At 36.3% G+C, this 21,909-nt stretch overlaps 1 protein-coding gene and 1 long non-coding RNA gene across 3 annotated transcripts in view; one reads left to right on the top strand and one right to left on the bottom strand.

The window, feature by feature from the left end:
- Nucleotides 1-21,909, bottom strand: part of ACMSD (aminocarboxymuconate semialdehyde decarboxylase) — a 128,813-nt gene that overhangs the window by 28,953 nt on the left and 77,951 nt on the right. The gene's annotated exons all lie outside the window — the stretch shown is intronic.
- The window catches only part of LOC119544579, a 94,865-nt gene that overhangs the window by 40,735 nt on the left and 32,221 nt on the right, over nucleotides 1-21,909 (top strand). The window lies entirely within an intron of this gene.

Below are 21,909 nucleotides of genomic sequence, written 5' to 3'. Positions count from 1 at the left end.
CTTCAATAATTTTCCATTGCCTAGCAGGTAAAGCTCAGATTTCTTAATATGGCATAAGTGGCCCCTAGAAAATGTGAAAAAGAAAGTTTTCCCAAACCTGAGCTGGGGCAGAACTTTGTGATCTGATGTGAAGAGCTGTCCTTTCTGGGCAACAATTTGCATTCCTGATAAAATACTTGAGCTTAAGTACCTCTCCTGGGAAAACCCACTCAACTGACTGTTAGCTTTAGAGCTAGTCTAAGACCTTTAACCAGTTTTACAAAAAGACTTATTGTCTTTAGGGAGAAACTAAGATGGCAGCTAGGTGAGACAGGGCAAAAAAACACCTCTGTGAAAAACACTAGATAAAAACCAGAAAGTGACCCAGAATGCCGGTTACAGCGATGCACCAGCTGGATGAGGTCTGCTAGTATCACAGGGGTCGTATACTTGGTGAAACCGGGAGTCTGCATTCTGAAACAAGTGAGTAAGCTGGCTGGAAGACCCACAGCCGTGCGGTATTGTGGGGACGCCAGGGGTTGGCATTTGGAGACTGACTGGCTCTTAAAAAAAAAAAGGGGGAAAACCCAGGAGTGGCTGCAGTTGCAGGAGTGGGAACCACATAGTAAAACACAGCAAGAGGGGGCTGGGCTGGCCTCTCGGTGTCTGGCCTGGAAGATAGTCCACTGCAGAATGGAGGGGAGAGCCGGAAGCTGAAAGAAACCCCGCGGCTTGCAGCTGGTTCCCCGGAGGACTGGATAAATTCCTGCCTGGGGCTGTGCCCACAGCCAAGAGCCCCGCCACTTGTCCCGGAGCTGGGAAGGAGGAACTGTGTGAGGAGGGGGGGTTGAGATGCCCCGTTCGGCCATCTTTGCATCAGGCTGAGAGCACCCCTGCACGGCCCGGCAGCCTGGGGCTTCCCTTGAGAGACGGCGCGCACTTGTGACGTAGCACGACATTTCCTTGGCAGAGCTCCTGGAGGATCGTGGCTGGGAGGGGGGACCTGTTCAGAGAACCCAGGGACACTACGCCAAGTCCGGTGGTGTGTGGGACAGCGAGAGAGAGGGTCTCGGGCTGAAATGAAATGAAGGCTTAGACTCCTGCTGTGGCCTTGAATCTCCGGGAACCTGGGGGATTTGAATATTAAAGCTGCCCTTTCTCCCTGGCCACCCGTACACACGCCCCACATTCAGGGCGGACGGCTCCAGCAACACATCCAAACTGAGTTCTCCAACTGAACCCCACAAGAATCATTTCCCCACACACCATGGGAACAAGGTTGAGAACTGACTTGAGGGGTATAGGTGACTCACAGATGCCATCTGCTGGTTAGTTAGAGAAAGTGTACGTCACCAAACTGTGTTTCTGGAAAATTAGATTGGTATCTTTTTTTTTTTTTTACAACTTGAAAGAACCCTATCAAGCAAAGCAAATGCCAAGAGGCCAAAAACAACAGAAAATCTTAATGCATATGATAAAACCAGACGATATGGAGAATCCAATTCCAAACACACAAATCAAGATATCAGAAGAGACTCAGTACTTGGCACAATTAATCAAAGAACTACAATCGAGGAATGAAAACATGGCAAAGGGTTTAAAGGACATCAAGAAGACCATGGCCCAGGATATAAGCAACATAAAGAAGATCCTAGAAGGGCATAAAGAAGACATTGCAAGAGTTAATAAAAAAAATAGAAGATCTTATGGAAATAAAAGAAACTGTGGGCCAAATTAAAAAGACTCTGGATATTCACAATACAAGATTAGAGGAAGTTGAACAACGTCTCAGTGTCCTAGAAGTCCACAGAATGAAAATCAAAGAACAAAAGAAAGAATGGAGAAAAAAATCAAAAAAATCGAAATGGATCTCAGGGATACGATAGATAAAATAAAACATCCAAACATAAGACTCATTGGTGTCCCAGAAGGGGAAGAGAAGGGTAAAGTCTAGAAAGAGTATTCAAAGAAATTGTTGGGAAAAACTTTCCCAACCTTCTACACAATATAAATACACAAAGCATAAATGCCCAGCGAACTCCAAATAGAATAAATCCAAATAAACCCACTCTGAGACATATTCTGATCAGACTCTCATATACTGAAGAGAAGGAGCAAGTTCTGAAAGCAGCAAGAGAAAAGCAATTCATCACATACAAAGGAAACAACATAAGACTAAGTTGTGACTACTCAGTGGCCACCATGGAGGCAAGAAGGCAGTGGCATGACATATTTAAAATTCTGAGAAAGAAAAATTTCCAACCAAGAATACTTTATCCAGCAATTTGAGGGAGAGCTTTAATTTTCCACAGACAAACAAATGCTGAGAGACTTTGCCAATAAAAGACCTGCCCTACTTCAGATTCTAAAAGGAGTCCTACCAACAGAGAAACAAAGAAAGGAGAAAGAGATATAGAGAATTTTAACAGACATATATATAGTACCTTACATCCCAAATCACCAGGACACTCATTTTTCTCTAGTGATCACGGATCTTTCTCCAGAAGGGACCATAAGCTGGGACATAAAACAAGCCTCAAGAAATTAAAAAAAAAAAAATTTGAATATACTTAAAGCACATTCTCCAACCACAATGGAATACAAATAGAAGTCAATAATTTTTGAACTGTAACTCCACTATTTACTTCCTACATGATAAAAAATACAAACTCTAATGGCATATCAGTGGTTTTGAACTCAACGTAAAATATGTAATTTTAGACAACTATATAAAGGTGGGGGAATGGAGGCATATAGGAACATAGTTTTTGTATCCTATTGAAGTGAAGATGGTATCAAAGAAAAACAAGATTGTTATGGATTTAAGAGGTTAATTTTAAGCCCCACAGTAAACACAAAGAAATTATCAGAGAATATTACCATAGAGATGAAAAGTAGAGTATGGGTTAAGAGAAATGGGGGAAGGGGCAATGGGGAGTTAAGAAATGAGTGTAGGGTTGCTGTTTGAGGTGAAGGGAAATTTCTAGTAATGGATGGTGGGAAAGAGCATTACAACATTCTAAATGTGATTAATCCCACTAATAGAAGGCTAGGGAGGGGGTGGAATGGGAAGATTTAGGCTGTATATATGTTTCCACAATTGAAAAAAAAAAAAAAACAGTCTAAATAGATGACAATTAAATGCCAAGGATGAACCTGGATGGGATTGGAGGATGGAGGACAGGAGGCTCAAAGGGACGCAGTTGAGACATAAGGAAAAGGAAATATAGAATGTAAGCTTTGTATCATTGTTGAATCTCTTGTACTTCTTAGCTGTGCTTAATGGGATTACATAAAAGAATGTTCTTATTCATGGGAAGTGTATATGTCAATTATAGTGTTTGTTCAAGGGTGTGTGCAGCTATCTCTCATATGTTCAGAAGACAGAGCAATAGATCATGGATGATAGGGAGGGAAAGAAATAGTGATGTGACAGCATGTTAAAGTTGGTGGATTGGGCTATCAGGGGAGGGGGGTCAGGGTATGATGGAATTCTGTGTATGGGGTTAGTATTGTTTTTACAACTGTTCCTGTAACTTTGAATTTATTTAAAAAAAAAAAAAGACTCATTTTCTTTAACTAGATATTCGTTTCCTCCTCTTCTTCAAATCCAGTCTAACAATAATTGTCTAACCTCTTTTTCCCCTCTATAAAATGTCTCTGCCAAGATAGAGTCTTTGAATTGGGCATTTTAGAAAGCTTCTTCTCTTTAGGGAAGTTTGAAATAAAACTGACACAGCCTCTGGGGTCAAAATGGCAGGCTGCCCTGCTATTGCAGCATCAGGCCGGTGGCTGGATAGTATTCGAAAATGGTATTACAGTGCTGCAGGGTTCGATAAACTGGGGCTAATGAGAGATTATACAAGAGCTGAGAATGAAGATGTAAAAGAGGCCATAAGAAGGCTTCCTGAGAACCGTTATAATGACAGGATGTTTTGCATTAAGAGAACACTGGACCTGAGCATGAGACAGCAGATCTTGCCTAAAGAGCAGTGGACAAAATATGAAGAGGATAAATTCTGAAACCATACCTGAAAGAAGTTATTTGGGAAAGAAAAGAGAGAGAAGAATGGGCAAAGAAATAATCATGTAATTGAAATGTGGGTGCAGCTGTCCCCAAAGTATTTTTAAGAAATTGGTAAACCTAAAATATATAATTTAAGAACTATTTGGGCTACAAGTGTGTTACTTTAAACAAATACTAATTGTAATCATTGTTGGGAGTTTTTGAATTTAAACTTTATAAAAATCTTTACTGATTTCACTTATCTGTTATGACTCTTTCCAAACTTCTAAGCTAATGTTTAGTTAGTGTTTAATTGCTTCCTGGGGCTGAGAGAGAACAATTTAATCAGTTTTCACTGGTTGGATAACCTCAATTTACTAAAGGATATAATGTTATACCAAGTAGAATAGTCACCTTTATATTGCCTTTGTAGGTTAGCAAGATGCTTGGAAGCCAGCCCCATAAGGGCCTAACTTGTAGGTATGAAATGGAGCCAGAAGCAAGTGCCAGTACTTGATTTCAACTGAAATAAATAGAGCAGTCCAGCAGACTGGCTTTCTTGCTTCATGAGTCTTCAGTAGAATGAAAAGAGAAAGGATTCACTTCCCAGTTGGGAACCAACCCCAATTCAACCCTCTTCAACCACAGGCCTTCCAAATATTTGATTTTGCATCTTACCAAAAATAAATCACATACACAGCCCCAATATGAAGTTGTATAAATCATATGTATGTACTCCTGTGCTAATATGTATATTAGAACACAAAAAGTAGATATTAGAAAAATAAATAAAAATATAAAGACAACTTATGTTCTCTCCCCGTATTTGAGTGACTTGTCCACTCTCAAAACTATTGTTATTTAAAAAAACAAAACAACTTGTTATAAAGTATATTTTAAGGACTGAGTATGAGTAATAGTTAAAAGTTTTAAGGTTTTAGGTTGATTACCTTGAATATAAACTAGAAGTATTCAATAATATCCTTCCCACTCCTAAATTCTGAAGTGCTTTCTTTGGTGAGAGTGAAAAGGATGGAAGCACAGGTCCAAAACAAGTCTTGAGATCTTACCTTAAGGGACGAAACAGACTAAGAAGAACAAGTTTTAGATTATATTTTAAATTCTTAAAGAATTAAAAGTGTGTATGTGTATTTAGCGGGTGTGTATATGTATGTGTTTAAAACAACACCCCCCCCGCAAAGATGTGATAACGATGTTCCATATTCGTTATTTTGGAGTTACAACATACTCATAAAGGGGGTCTTTTAAAATTTTTGTGAAAGTATTAGAAAACCTCATTAAATTCCTTAAAGGCCTCTCTTCTAGTTGATACTCAGATTATTTTCTGAAAAACCTCTCCTGAAATCATTCTTGAGGATTCTGTTACTTATCGGATCCAAACCTGTCAGATCCTCATTTAATAATGGTTTTATTCTTGGTAAAAGCAGTTCTACTTTAGCACATAATATAAATAAGAGTTACCATTTCACTTTGCAATCAACTTGCATTATATTTTTGGAAACATGTCTGAAATCAGAGAATCTGATAAGATGTTGATATATGCTAGTGTTAAGGGATGTTTTAGTGAGGGACTATTTGCTTGAGGGTCAGTTGATTAGTACAGTTTTTGTGTCATGAGTTTTCTGTATAGAATCTCATTGTACGTCCTAACATGATAAATTCTTGAACAACCAAGGACCCCCAATGTTTTAATGCTGGCTAATCATGCTCCAATTCCATTTCTCTCTCACCCACTTCAAATGAATTTGAGTCTCGTAACTGTTGATGAATGTAATGTTCCTAATGTTCCAAATGTAATTTTGGTAATATGTATTATGAACCTCAAAATTGTTCTAAATAATTCCAATACCAGCCACCATTTTAGTGATCATTTTGATTCTGTATTTGGCACTTTACAATGATTTAATCTCACAACAGCGCAGTGACATAGGTCCTATTACCTGTCCTTTACTGATGACAAAAATAAAGTTTACAGAATTAAAAAAACAAAAAATAAAAATCTCTGACACATACTTATAATCAATTTGAGGGTTGCTTTAACAAATGTGTGTTGAAGTAATGAATGCTTGAATATATGAAGGAGGAAAGTCTGGTGGTAACGAGACCTGAAATATTAAATGTATTCTAAATACTCTAAATTTGAGCTGTTGTGAGGATAAGTGACACATTAATGTCTGTCAAAAAGAGAAAATATTTTCCTAGGTTTTATGAATACATTTACATGAAATAATATGGGAAAGTGTATAATAAAGTTTAGAGGAAGACCATGATAGACTAACAAGTCTATTTCTAGATTTCCATATTCATTACTGTATGATACCAAACAAATATACATGCTGATAGAAGCCCCAAAGACCCAGTTATGTCTACTCACATCTGTGCCAACAGCTGATCTCATTCTGAACTGCCTGCTTCATATTCACTGGGGGTTCATTTGTCCTTATTTCTAATCTCCTCTTGCTAAAGCTGTTTACAATTCCAAAACACAACATGCTTTTAAAAGTCCCATGCTTATATTAACATTTTTCAATTACTTTAACAGGTTACTGAAATCTAGACTTTAATTTTGCTTTCTAGCTAGGAATTCTTCCATTTCCAGTGTTATAGCCTCCTTAGATATAACTATGTTTTAAGGAGTCTGTTCTGTTTTAATTTGTGGAAAGCAAATGATTTAAAAGCAGAAGTAAAAGCCATTCTTCTGCAATTCATCCTTCCTGGTTAAGATACCTTCTGGCTTTCCTTCCTAACATGATTTTGGATGCTCATTGCAGAACCCCAAGGAACTCATGATTTGACTATTTGAAATTATTATTTAGTAGCTATTGTTCACAACTCATCTTTATAGAACGTTAATTATCCACTTGTGATTATCTGGTTCATAAATTTTTCATACCTTTTATCTATCTGTATACCTTTCATTGATATCTTCTGGTAAACTTTTGACCGTTTATAGGTTATTAGAATTTCATAAGGGAAAGGGAACCATTTATAAAGGAACTGGAAATGAAATTCTGTTAGTTGAGTTCCTTGTTCAGAGGGTGAAGAGGTAAAGATGGGCAGGGGAAAAGATGGGCAGAAAAGATTCCTTAAGAATTGTAGATACTGCAGGATGAAGGCCACATTCTCTTTTTTTTTTTTTTTTTTTTTTAGGTTTGTGGAAAAGGAATTTTATTTGTGGTGATCAAGATTGGCCAAGATTTGAAAGGATTTTTTTTCCTCTAAGATTTTTAAGAGTTTTCTCATCAAACAGTATATTCATGCAAAATTAGAATTTGTTTCTCTCCCTGTTAAAATCAAAATGTTTTCTGGGGTTATTAGTCTGCTCTTTTTTTTTTTTTTATTAAATTCAGTTTTATTGAAATACATTGACACACCATACAATCATCCATGATATACAATCCACTGTCCACAGTATGATAACATAGTTATGCGTTCATCACCACAATCTATCTCTGAACATTTTCCTTACATCAGAAAAAACCAGAACAAGAATAAAAAATAAAAGTGAAAAAAGAACACCCAAATCATCCCCCCATCCCACCCCATTTGTCCTTTAGTTTTTATCCCCATTCCTCCACTCATCCATACACTAGATAAAGGTGGTGTGATCTACAAGGTCTTCACAATCACACTGTCACCCCTTGTAATCTACATTATTATATAATTGTCTTCAGGAGTCCAGACTGCTGGGTTGGAGTTTGGTAGTTTCAGGTATTTACTTCTAGCTATTCCAATACATTAAAGCCTAAGAGGTGTTATCTATATAGTGCATAAGAATGTCCACCAGAGTGACCTCTCGACTCCATTTGGAATCTCAGCCACTGAAACTATTTCATCTCATTTTGCATCCCCCTTTTGGTCAAGAAGATACTCTCAATCCCATGATGCCGGGTCCACATTCATCCCCGGGAGTCATACTCTGTGTTGCCAGGGAGATTTATACCCCTGGGAGTCAGGTCCCACGTAGTGGGGAGGGCAGCAAGTTCACCTGTTGAGATGGCTCAGTTAGAGAGAGAGGGCCACATCTGAGCAACAAAGAGGTACTCAGGAGGAGACTCTTAGGCACCATTACATACAACTTTAGACTCTCCTTTGTGGTAATGAGCTTCATAAGGGCAAGTCCCATGCTCGAGGGCTCAGCACATCAAACCGCCAGTCCCAATGTTTGTGACAACATCAACACCAGTCTAGGCGAGGATGTCCAACACATCCACACCTTCCCCCAGATCCTTGGGGCTGGGGAGGGGGAGGCTGTAAATATATTTTTTATTATCTGCCCCAATTATTCTAGGATGTGTCACTATTTCACTCCAGCCTATACTAACCTACCGTATCTCACTTCCTATTCAAAGTTCCATGCAATTGTGGTGTTTGAACAAATCGACTGTAGAGTTGTACCGTTTAGAAAATTTAGATCCTGTACCAAATAGGTTTCTATTCCCTTGGTCTCATATGAAAGTTGAAGTTTTAAAACACAATCAGTTTCAACCTTTACCCTTTGGCCTGGCTTGCCCTGTTCTTAACCAGACCTGCTTCATTCATATCACTAATTGAAGTCTGGGCTCTTTTTCAGCTTTTTTTTTTTTTTGACAGTGGCTGTATGCACTAATACTGACATTCATATCTGCCAAGCTCTAGCTCTGAGTTTCAGGTGTCTCAGAGATATGCATTGTTCCAGAGACCAATCAGGTTATACGCTAGGGGATCAGCATCTCAAAGTTTAGAGATAGGGAAGGCCACATTCTTTGTTGAACAATACCAGTCTTTTACTGTGTAGGTGCTTAATAAATACTCGTTGAGTTAAAAATATTTTTTTCTATTGCTGCTTTAATCACCCATTGTCCTATAATTCCAAACTGATTATGCTTTAAATGGATTATATATATAATCCTGGGTTAAAGAGGCATACATGTGGCCTTGGATGACTGTTGTCCAATTTCCAATTGACCTGAGCCCCCTTGGATACCCAAGGCATTCATGATGTCTCAAGTTTCAGAATAACATATGTACCTGATCCTGGTCTCCCAAAAGGTGGAACTTTCTTATGCCTTCTTGTCTGTGATCCAGGATTCTTTTCCCTTGGGTTCCACCAAGGTCATGAACCAATTTTAAGAATATCTGTGCTAATGTGCTAATGTAACATTTGACAATATCTACATTTTAGTAGGAACTTTCTAAAGACTCTGTTAAACACAGAAGGAGCTTCCTGAACATGACAAAGAGCATATATGAAAAACCCACAGCTAACATTATATTCAATGGTGAAAGGCTGCTAACTTTCCCTCTAAGATCTGGAGCAAGACAAGGATGCCCATTGTCTCCCTGTTATTTGACATTGTACTAGAAGATCTAGCCAGAGAAAACAGGAAAATAAATAAATAAATAAATAAAATAAAGAGCATCCAAATTGCAAAGGAAGAAATATGCTTTGGGTATAAAGTCCAAGAAACCATTGCTTACTGCAAGACCCTGATGATGCTTCCTTACATTTCCTTCTAGGAGTTTTATAGTCCTGGTTCTTGCATGTAAGTCTTTGATCCATTTTGAGATAGTTTTTGTATAACTATAAGATAGAGTTCCTCTTTCATTCATTTGGATATGGCTATCCAGTTATTTAGATTATTTGCAGATGAGATGATCCTGTATATAGAAAGTCCTAAAAATCTACAACAAAGCTACTAGAGCTGATAAATGAATTCATCAATGTTGGAATAAGAACAACACACAAAAATCAGTAGTGTTTCTAAACACTAGTAATGAGCAACCTGAAAAGAAAATCAATTTAAAAAATTCCATTTACAAGATCAGCTAAGAAGCAAATATGTAGGAATAAATTTAACCAAGGATGTAATGAACTTATACATGGAAAATTACAAAACTTTGTTAAAAGAATTCAAAGACGATCTAAACAAATGGAAGAACATTCCATGTTCATGGATTGGAACACTAAATATTGCTAAGATAACAATTCTACCTTTATGGATTTACAAATTCAATGCAATACCAATCAAAATTCTAACAGCCTACTTTGCAGAAATGGAAAAGCCAATCATCAAATGTATTTGGAAGGGTATGAGGCCCCAAATAGCCAAAAGCATCTTGGAAAAGAACAAATTTAGAGGACTTAGTATCTTCCTAACTTTAAAGCTTATTACAAAGCTACAGTGGTCAAAACAGCATGGTACTGACTCAAGAATAGATACATCAACCAAGGGAATTGAATTGAGAGTTCAGAAATAGACCCTCACATATATAGGCCAGTTGATGCTTGACAGGGCTACCAAGTCCACTCAACTGGGAAAGAATAGTCTCTTCAACAAATGGTGCTGGGATAACTGGATATCATCCATATCCAAACAAATGAAAGAGGAACTCTGTCTTACACTTTATACAAAAACTATCTCAAAATGGATCAACGACCTAAATATAAGAATCAGGACTTTAAAACTCCTAGAAGGAAATGTATGGAAGCATCTTCAGGGTCTTGTGGTAGTCAATGGTTTCTTGGGCTTTATTCCTAAAGCATAAGCAACAACAACAAAAAATACATATATGAGGCTTCATCAAAATTACAAACTTTTTTGCATATAAGGACTTTATCACAAAAGTGAGAAGATAACCTACTCAAGGGGAGAGAATATTTAGACACCAAATATCTAATAAGGTTTAATATCCAGAATATATAAAGAAATCCTACAACTCAATAACAAAAAGACAAACAGCCCAATTAAAAAATGGGCAAAATATTTGAATAGACATCTCTCCCAAAAATATACAAATGTAAAAAGCACATGAAAAGATGCTCAACATCACCAGCTATTTGGGAAATGCAAATCAAAACCACAGTGAGATACCATTTCACACCCCCTAGAATGGCTACTATTAAAAAAATAGAAAATTGCAAGTGTTGGAGAGGATCTAGAGAAATAGGAACACTCATTCATTGCTGGTGGAATGTAAAATGGTGCAGGTACTATGGAAGACAGTGTGGCAGTTCCTCAGAAAACTAAGTATAGAATTACCATGTGACCTGCAATCCCTCTGCTGGATATATACCCCAAAGAATTGAAAGCAGTGACTTGAGTAGATATTTGCACACCAATGATCATAGCGGCATTACTCACAACTGCCAAAACATGGAAACAACCCGAATGTTTATCAACCGATGAATGGATAAACAAAATATGGTATAAACATACAATGGAATGTTACTCAGCATTAAGAAGGAATGACATTCTGGTTCATGTGACAACATGGATGAACCTCGAGGTCATTATGTTGAGAGAAATAATCCAGACACAAAAGAAGAAATATTGTATGTACTTACTGATATGAAATAATTAGAATAAGCAAACACACAGTTAGAAGCTAGAATATAGGTTACCAGGGGCTGGGTTGAGGGTAGGGAATGGAGAGTTAATGCTTAATTTGTACAAAATATCTGTTTAGGTTAATTATAAAGTTTGGGACATAGATGGTGGTTATGGTAGCATAACATTGTGGGTATAATTAACAGCCCTAAATTGTATATGTGAATGTGGTTAAAAGTGAAAATTTTAGATTGTATATATATATATTACTAGAATAAATTTAAAAGATAAAACATGGGACTATACAACACAATGAACCCTGTTGTAAATGATGGACTACAGTTAATAGTACAATTATAAAAATGTTCTTTCATGAATTCTAACAAATGTACCACACCAGTGCAAAGTGTAAGTAATATGGTGCTATATGGGAAAAAAATACACCCTATTGTAGGCTATGGACTATAGTTAATAGTACAATTATAATTTCTTTGATCAGTTGTAACAGGGGCATCATACAAATACAAAGTGTTAATAATGGGGAAGGGAATGGGAAGACTATTTTTTACACGATTTTTCTATACATCTACAACTTCTCTAATTAAATAATTAAACAAAAAAGATTCTATTAAACTCAGAGGAATAATTCTAATGGTGGGCGTTTCAGGTACCATGGCTGCCTTTTCTTTGAAACTGTATCCTGAAATTATTCCTTCTAGACAGATGCTGGCTTTCCATATTGGGCAGTAAAGCAGTGGATAATCCTGATCCATTTCTCAGTATCAACACTCTGCACCAACATATGTTTCCTTTCCCAAAGCCAGCAGCACACATCTCCCCATGAGGTGAAAGACACACTGAGATAATAATAATGATTAATATTCCTGCCAGGGATAAGAAATACACTGCTCACCTGCTGGGATGCATTAACTTTTTCAGATTTTCAGGGAATGCTGCAAATGCTGAAAGATGTGTCTTACTAACTAAATTCTAATAGTGGAAGAGACTTCCTTTCTCTTTTTAAAAAAGGAACAATTAATGATCTTCTCATTAGCATGTATCATTAGTGTAGTAAATATGACATAATTCTTTTAGAGCATAGCTTAATACAAAAATTCGAGTATACCCAGGATTCAGTTTTTTTCTCTGATACATAAGCCAAGTTTAATTCAGTCTATGCAATGTAAGATTAGTCTTATATATCCAAGGTCATTACACAACTCAATTAAACAAACAGTAATTTAGCACCTACTATTTGTAAAACACTGGAAGAGGTGATAGAAATCGTTGGCTTTTGTATGGTCCTTTGGCATATTATTATGTTAAATCCTTACACCAACTGTCTGGTTATAATCCCCATTTTACAATTGAGGAAATTGAAGTTGAGATGGGGTGAATGACTTGATACTAAATGTCATCCAGCAAACAAGTGGTTGAGCTTGACTTGAACTCTCTCACTTATCACAACTACTTGAGAAGATGAATAAGTTGTATTCTTGTTCTCAGGAAGCTGATAGACATCACAAAAGGGCTATGCTCTATTGAGTATTGCAGTGCATGGGTAAACATCAGTTAACCAGAATACCTGGATTCTGAAGTATTAAAATAAATTTAAATTTGAAGTTATTTATGTGGGGATTAGGCTGAAAACCCTTTTTGTTTTAATCCATGTTGGAAATCTTTCGGATATCTATGGTACATTCTGCTGTCTAGTATACCCTGGAAATAATCAAAACTTTTTGTGATGGTAAAGGATCTTTTCAGTGCTTCCAGATCATTCTAATACTTTAGAACCCCCTGAATAGGGCAATCCTTAATGTTAAAGATAAAGAAGTCACAGAAAAGGGATAAATCTTTGGCTTTTGGGCTTGACTGGTCTGTAGCTTTGGTTAGTGTTCTAACCCATATGCAAATGCCCAAGACAAGATCTCATTAATGGGTATTGTGAGAATTTGGGGCATAAAATGTCCAAAATGACACTGTTAGTCCTAAAAAATGAACTGATGTGTGAGATAAAATACTTTCTATGTTGCAGATCATGAATTTCTGTTTTCTATTTTAAAAATAAAAAAAGAGAACATATTGAATAGATATTTTGGTTGGAGTGGTTGAAGTCTAACTTGCAGAGAAAGACCTCCATTCATTCTTTTTAATGAAGTAAAATGCTCATAACATAAAATTAACTATTTTAAAGTGCAAAATTCAGTGGCATTTATGACATTCCAATGTTGTGCAAACATCACTCTATCTAGTTCCAAAACATTTTCATTATCCCCAAAGGAGACCTCATACCTACTGAGCAGTCACTTACCATTCCCTCCTACCCAGTCACTTGCAGCTACTAATATGCTTTCTATCTCTATGAATTTACATATTTTGGACATTTCATTTCAGTGAAATCATACAATATGTAATCCTTTGTTTCTGACTTCTTTCACTTAGTATAATGTTTTTGAGACACATCCATCTTGTAGTATATATCAGTACTTTTAAGATTGAATAATATTCCATTGCAAGGATATACCATATTTTGTTCATCCATTCATCAGTTAATTGCCATTTGGGTTGTTTCTACCTTTCAGCTTTATGAATAGTGCTGCATTCACATATAATATTTGCTTGAATACTTCTTTTAAATTCTTTCGTGTGTATACCTATGAGTGGAATTCGTGGGTCACGTTTAATTTTTGAAGAACTGCCAAACTGCTTTCTGCAGTGGTTACACCATTTTACATTTTAGTAAAAATTCCAATTTCTCCACATCCTTGTCAACACCTGATATTTTTTGTTTTTATAAAAGCTATTCTAGTGGTGTGCTCGTATTTATATATTATGTCCCCCAGAAAAGGCCATATTCTTTAATGCAATCTTGTGGGGACAGATGTATTAGTGTTTATTATATTGGAATTCTTTGATTGAGTATTTCCATGGAGATGTGACTCAATCAACCGTGAGCGAAACATTTGATTGGATAATTTCCATGGAGGTGTTACCCTGCCCATTCAGGGTAGGTGTTAATTGGATCATTGGAGTCCTATAAAGGAGTTCACAGACAGAAGGATCTCAGAGCAGCTGTGAGTGACATTTTGGAGAGCAACTGCAGCTAAGAGAGGACAAAATGCCCCAAGAGCAACAGTTTGGAGAACATCATTTTGAAATGCAACCTGGGAACAAGGAGATGACAGCCACATGCCTTCCTAGCTAACAAAAGTCTTCCAGATGTCAATGGCCTTTCTCCAGTGAAGGTACCCTATTGTTGATGCCTTACCTGGGACACCTTATGTCCTTAAGACTGTAACTTTGTAACCAAATAAACCCCCTTTATAAAAGCCAATCCATTTCTGGTGTTTTGCAGAACGGCACCATTGGCAAACCAGAACAAGTGGGTTTTGTGAAGTGGTATCTCGTTGAAGTTTGAATTTACATTCCCCTAATGATTAATGATGTTAGAAATCTTTTCATGTATGTGTAGGCCATATGTAGATATTATTTGCAAATGTCTAGTCAAGTCCTTTTAAAGTTACTCTTTTGTCTTTTTTTATTGAGTCATGGCAGTTCATCATATATTCTGGAGATTAAACCCTTATCACATATATGATTGACAACTATTTTCTCCCACTGTTAGGTTGCCATTACCTTTGATGCAGAAAAGTTTTTAGTTTTGATGAAGTCCAGTTTATCTAGTTTTTCTTTTGTTGCTCATGCTTTTGGTGTCATATCTAAGAATTCACTGTCCAATCCAAGTCATGTAGATTTTCTCCTATTTTACCTTCTAAAAGTTTTGTTATTTTAGCTCATTGATCCATTTTGAGTTAATTTTTATATATGATATGAGGTAGGGGATCCAACTTTTTTTTTTTTTTTTTTTTTTTCCTGCATGTTGAAATTCAGTTTTCCCAGCACTATTTGTTCAAAACACTATTCTTTCCCCAAGTTGCATGGACTGGCACCCTGTTGAAAATCGGTTGGCCATAGATGTGTAGGTTTATTTATGAACTCTCAATTCTATTCCATTGATCTATTTGTCCTTATTGTCAGTACCACATGGTTTTGATTACTGTAGCTGTGTAATAAGTTTGGAAATCAGGAAGTGTGAGTACACCACATATATTCTTCTTTTTCAAGTTTAATTTGGCTATTCAGTAGGGCCCCTTGTGATTACATATGAATTTGAGGATAGGCTGTTTCATTTCTGCAAAAAAGGAAGCTGGAATTTTGATAGGGATTGTGTTGAATCTGTACATTGCTTTTGGGTGGTATTGATATCTTAACAGTTTAAGTCTTCCGATCCCTGAACACAGGATATCTTTCCATTTATTTATATCTTCTTTAATTTCTTTCACCAGTGTTTAATAGTGTTCAGTGTATAAGTCTTTCACCTCCTTAGTTAAATTTATCCTAGATACTTTATTCTTTTAGATGCCATTGCAACTGGAATTATCTTCTGGATTTCCCTTTCAGATTGTTCTTTGCTGGTGTATAGAAACACAACTGATTTTTGCAGGTTGATCCTGTATTCTGCAACTTTGCTGAATTCATTTATTAGCTTCAGTAGCTTTCTTGTGAATTCTTTGGGATTTCCTCTATATAGGATCATACCATATATAATAAGAGATAGTTTTACTTCTTTCTTTCCGATATGGATGCTTTCTTTTCTTACTTAATTTCTCTGCTGAGAACTTCCAGAAAAAGTTGAGTCGCAGTGATGAAAGCAAGCGTCTTGTCTTGTTACTGATCTTAAGGGGAAATACTTTAGTGTTTCACCATTGGGTATGACGTTAGCTGTGTGATTGTTTTTTTTTCAAAAATGCACATTATCATGTTAATGAAGTTGCTTCTATTTCTAGTTTTTGAGTGATTTTTATTATGAAAGAGTGCTGAGTTTTGTGAAATGCCTTTTCTGTGTCATTGAGATTTTCATGTGGATTTTTTTTCCTCTTTGTCCTATCAATATGGTGTATTACATTGATTTTTTTATGTAGAACTATCCTTGCATTCCTGGAATAAATTCCAATTGGTCAAGGTGTATAGTCCTTTTAATGCACTGTTGGATTCAGTTTGCTAGTATTTTGTTGAGGATTTTTCATCTGTATTCATAAGTATGGTAGATTGAGTTATGTGTCCCAGAAAGTAAACTTTCTCATAATCCCATTCCTGTGGGTATGAACCCATTGTAAATAGGACGTTTTGAAGATGATATTTTTATTTAAGGTGTGTGGTCAACTGAATAAGGATAGTGCTTAATCCTATTACTGGAGGCCTTATAAAGAGAAAGCCTTAGGGAGAAGCCAGAAGGAAGTCAGTGGGAACCCAGGAGAGAAAGAAGAGGACATTGCCATGTGGTGGGAAAGCCAAGGAACCCAAGAATTGCCAGCTAGCTGTAATGCTGCTGGCCCTGGGAGGAAGCAAGCCTTGCAGCCTCCGAAACCATGAGACAATAAATTACCATTGTTTAAGCCAATCCATTGTGTGGAATTTGTCATAGCACCATGGAAACTAAGACAATAAGGGACATTGGTCTGTAATTTTTATTTCTTCTGATGTGTTTATCTGACTTTGGTATCAGGTTGGTGCTGGCTTCATAAAATGAATAAGGAAGTGTTTCTTCCTCTTCAGTTTTCTGGAAGAGTTTGAGAAGGATTAGTGTTAATTCTTCTTTGAATGTTTGGTAGAATTCACAAGTGAAGCCATCTGGTCTTTTGGACTTTTCTTTTTTGGGAAGGCTTTAAATACTGATTTGTTCTCTTTACTTGTTACAGGTCTGTTGAGATTTTCTTTTTTTTTTCTATATTCAGTATATGTAATTTGTGTATTTCTAGGAATTTGTCCATTTCATCTAGGTTTTCTAATTTGTTGGCCTACCATTGTTCATGGTATTCTCTTATGATCCTTTTTATTTCTGTAAGGTCTGTAGTAATGCCCCCACTTTCATTTATGATTTTAGATATTTGTGTCTTTTGTCTTTTTTTCTTTTCAGTTTAACTAATGGTTTGTTGATTTTATTAATATTTCAAAGAACAAACTTTAAGTTTTGTAGACTTTCTCTATTATTTTTCTATTCTCTGTTTTACTTACCTTTGTTCTAATCTTCATTATTTCCTTCCTTCTGCTAGGATTTGGTTTATTTTGCTCTTCTTTCTTTAGCTTGTTAAGGTATAAGGTTAGGTTATTTATTTGAAATCTTCTTTTTAATGTAATCATTTATAGTAATAAATTTCCCTCTGAGCACTGCTTTTCTGCATCCCATAAGTTATGTTATGTTGTATTTCTTTTTTTATTCTTCAGGGCATTTCCTAATTCCCCTTGTGGTTTCTTTTTTGACCCCTTAGTTGTTTAAGAGTGTTTTGTTTTGATGGTGTATGGATTCTATGGAACAGTTTGTACCTGTTAACAAGAATAAGGTGGACCTATATGTATTAAAGTGAAAAGAGCTCTATGATTTTCACTATTAACTTAAGTGAAAATGCAAAATGCAGACCAGTATGTACAATGTGATCCCATTTATTAAGAAACAAGAACACAAATTATATATTGATAAAAATAAATTATATATGTGAATGCATAGAAAAAGATATGGAAGGCTGTGTACATGTCTCAAGGGCAGCAGGATTGGGAGTTGTGGTGGGGTGTGGCAAAGGAGATTTTTCCTCTCCATGTACTCCTATAATCTTTGAAATTTTATGATTTTGAGTGCATTATGTACTTCTTTTGTATTAAAAAATCAATTTATTTCCAAAAAGAAAAAAGTCTATTGTTTAATATCCACATATTTGTGAAATTCTGTTATTGATTTCTTGTTTAATTCCATTGTGGTGTACACCATTGCATGATTTTAACTTTTTCTTATTGAGATTTGTTTTATGTTCTAACATATGGTCCATCCTGGAGCATGATCCATGGGTACTTGAGAAGAATGTCTTCTGTTTGAGCGTAGGGTATTCTGTATATGTCTGTTAAATCTGGTTGGTTTATAGGGTTGTTCAAATTCTCTATTTCCTTATTGATCTTCTGTCTGGTTGTGTTACCCATTATTGAAAGTGGGATATTGAATTTTCCAGTTGTTAGTATAGAATAGCCTATTCCTTCTTTAATTCTGTCAATGTTTGCTACTTGGGGGTTCTGTTGTGATGTGCATACATCTTTATAATTGTTGTATCTTCTTGATGGATTGACCCTTTTCCCAATATATATCATTCTTTGTCTCATAATAATTTTTTACTTAAAGTCCATATTGTCTGATATTAGTATAAACACACCAGCTCTGTTTTGGTTACTATTTTCATGGGATCTCTTTTTTCATCCTTTCACTTTCAACCTACTTGTGTCTTTGAATCTAAAGTTCATTTCTAGTAGATAGTATACAATCGGATCTTTTTTTAATCCATTATGCAATCATTTCCTTCTTTTTGGATAATTTAATTCATTCATTTATGTAAAGTATTTCCTGATAAGGAAGGCCTTATTTCTGCCATTTTGCTGCTTGTTTTTGCATGTCATATCTTTTTTTTATTCCTCAATCCCTCTAATACTGTCTTCTTTTGTGTCTAATTGATTTTTTTTGTAGTGTACTGTTGATTCCCTTCTCATTTCCTTTTCTGTATATATTTACTTTCTAAGTGATTACTTTGGGAATTGCAATTAACATCTTAAAATAATAACAATTTCTCTTGAATTAATACCAACTTAACTTCAATAATATTCAAAATCTCTGCTCCTATTAAGCTCTGGCTTTCTTTGCCTTTATGTTATTATTGTCACAAATTATGTCTTTATACATCAAATTCTCATTAATGTATATTTATGATTTTTGTTTTGTACATTTGTCTTTAAAAACATATAGGAAAAAAGAGGAGTTACAAGACAAAAATACAACAGTACTGGCTTTTATATTACGTATGTAGTTATCTTTACTAGTGTTCTTTATTTCTTCATTTGGCTTTGAGTTACTGCCTAGTGCTATTCATTTCAGTCTGAAGGACTCCCTTTAGCAGTTCTTATAGGGCAGGTGTACTAGTGATGGACTTTCTCAACTTTTTTGTAACTGTGAGTGTCTTGATTTCTCATTCTTTTTTTTTTTTTGAAGATATATAATGTGTTTATTGTTCTAAAACTCCCTATATGTCCTTTATTATTTTTGAAAAGACAAGTTGAAAATAAAATCAGTATTAATAGATGGTACAAGAAATATCTGTTCATTATGTCCATTTGAAGAAAGATACCTAAAGCAACTGGGTCTGGATTGATGGGGCTCTGCTGCCAGAAGTGGCTGCTACTACTGCTGCTGCCTTTTTTAAAGTCCTTGGCATCCCTGTACTGCTGCTCCAGTAATTCAGTTCCTCATGGTCTGCTTCCGACATCACCTTAGTACAGTGAGAGATGGCCTTGTTTTTTCTACCATGTCCATCATGCAGTTCAGCAGATGATCAAGAAGTTTCCGTTCTTCTGCCCACTCTGTTAGTCTGTGATCAGTCCTTTCCTCTTGATGTGTGCCCTGCAATCCCATAGGTCTGTTTCTGTCCTTGAGGTCCCTGTGGCTGGGGTAGCAATAGGAATCCCTGTAGTGATAGGCAATGGCCATATCATCCAAATGATAATGCTGAGGTGGAGGTGGGGGTGGGGTGAGGCAGGCCATTGGGCTGGTAGGATAAGCCATTATTTGGACTGTACTGCTGGCCTGGGCTAATAGTGCATGGTCGCTTGCTTGGATGTTCTGAGTGCAAAGGCTCTCTGTCAAAGCCATTTTCTTTGGTTCTGTCTGGAGTTTACCTCTTCCCATTTTTATTCATATTGAGAAGCAGCTCTGAGGAGTCAGTAGGTGAGGAGGTACTTGCATCCAGAAGCAGCTGTTCATGCTGGATGAGGTACTGGTCAGGGTTCTGTTTGGCCAGTCTTGCACAGTGGAGGAGCTCACACTGCAGCAAGGGAAAGCTGGTGGTTTTGAGGCTAGAAGAAGTCCAAAATCAAGACAGTGGCAAGGCTTGCTTTCTTTCCAAAGGTTGCAGGGGTTCCTTGGCTTGTATCTCTGCCTCCCATCAAACAGCTATATTCTCGTCTTTCTACGGCTCTTCCAGGTTTTGCTGACTTCTGGCTTTCTCCAACCACTCATTCATTTTTTTTCCTTTTTAATTTTTATTGGGATTGTTCAGATACCATACAATTATCCAAAGATCCAAAGTGCGCAATCAGTTGCCCCTGGTACCCTCATACAGCTGTGCATCCATCACCACACTTAATTTTTGTTCAATTTTTAGAATCTTTTCATTACTCCAGACAAGAAATAAAGTGAAAGATGTAAAAAAAAGAAAAAAAGAAAAAAAGAAAAAAAAAAAAAGAAAAAAAAAAAAAAGAAAAGGAAACTCGAATCCTCCCATATCCCTAACTAGCCCCCCTCAATTGTTGACTCGTAGTGTTGGTATAGTACATTTGTTACTGTTTATGAAAGAATGTTGAAATACTACAAACTGTAGTATATAGTTTGCAATAGGTATATATTTCTTCCCTATATGCCCCTCTATTATTAACTTCTAATTGTATTGTCATACATTTGTTCTCGTTCATGGAAGAGATTTCTAATATTTGTACAGTTAATCATGGACATTGTCCACCATAGGATTCAGTTTTATACATTCCCATCTATTGACCTCCAACTTCCCTTCTAGTGACATATATGACTCTGAGCTTCCCCTTTCCACCTCATTCATGCACCATTTGGCACTGTTAGTGATTCTCACATCTTGCTACCGACACCTCTGTTCATTTCCAGACATTTAAGTTCATACTAGTTGAACATTCTGCTCATACTAAGCAACCGCTCCCCGTTCTTAAGCCTTGTCCTATATCTTGGTACATTATATTTCATGTCTATGAGTTTACATATTATAATTAGTTCCTATCAGTGAATTAATATTTGTCCTGCAATATTTGTCCTTGTGTGTCTGGCTCATTTCACTCAGTATATTGCCCTCGAGGTTTTGTCATCAACACATTTTTTTTTTTGAGATTTTTTTTTTTTTAGATGGTTTTGTTCACACCCCATGCATTCCATCCTAAGTAAATAATCGATGGTTCTCTGTATGGTCACATATTTATGTGTTTACCACCTTCACCACTATCTATATAAGGGCATCTACGTTTCTTCCACAAGGCAGGAGGGAGAGTCAAAGAAGGTAGAGAGGCAAAAGAAAGAGGGAAAAAAAATGACAGCTAGGAAGCAGCAAAAGGAAAAGTAACCTTAAATCAAAGTAGAGTAAAGACAGACAACATCACCAATGTCAAGTGTCTAACATGCCTCCCCTTCCCCCCCCCCACTTATCTGCATTTACCTGTATATCACCTTTTTTACATCAAAGGAAGCATAATACAATGATTCTGTTAGTTACAGTCTCTAGTTTACGTTGATTGCATCCCCCCCCAATGCTTCCCCATTTTTAACACCTTGCAAGGTTGACATTTGCTTGTTCTCCCTCATAAAAGAACATATTTGTACATTTTTTCACAATTGTTGAACACTCTAGATTTCACCGAGTTACACAGTCCCAGTCTTTATCTTTCCTCCTTTCTTCTGGTGTCTCACATGCTCCCAACCTTCCTCTC

This window comes from Choloepus didactylus, chromosome 9, assembly GCF_015220235.1.
Source record: "Choloepus didactylus isolate mChoDid1 chromosome 9, mChoDid1.pri, whole genome shotgun sequence".
Classification (NCBI taxonomy): domain Eukaryota; kingdom Metazoa; phylum Chordata; class Mammalia; order Pilosa; family Megalonychidae; genus Choloepus; species Choloepus didactylus.
Note: the sequence above shows the minus strand (reverse complement) of the source record. Positions and strands in the feature narration are given on the sequence as shown.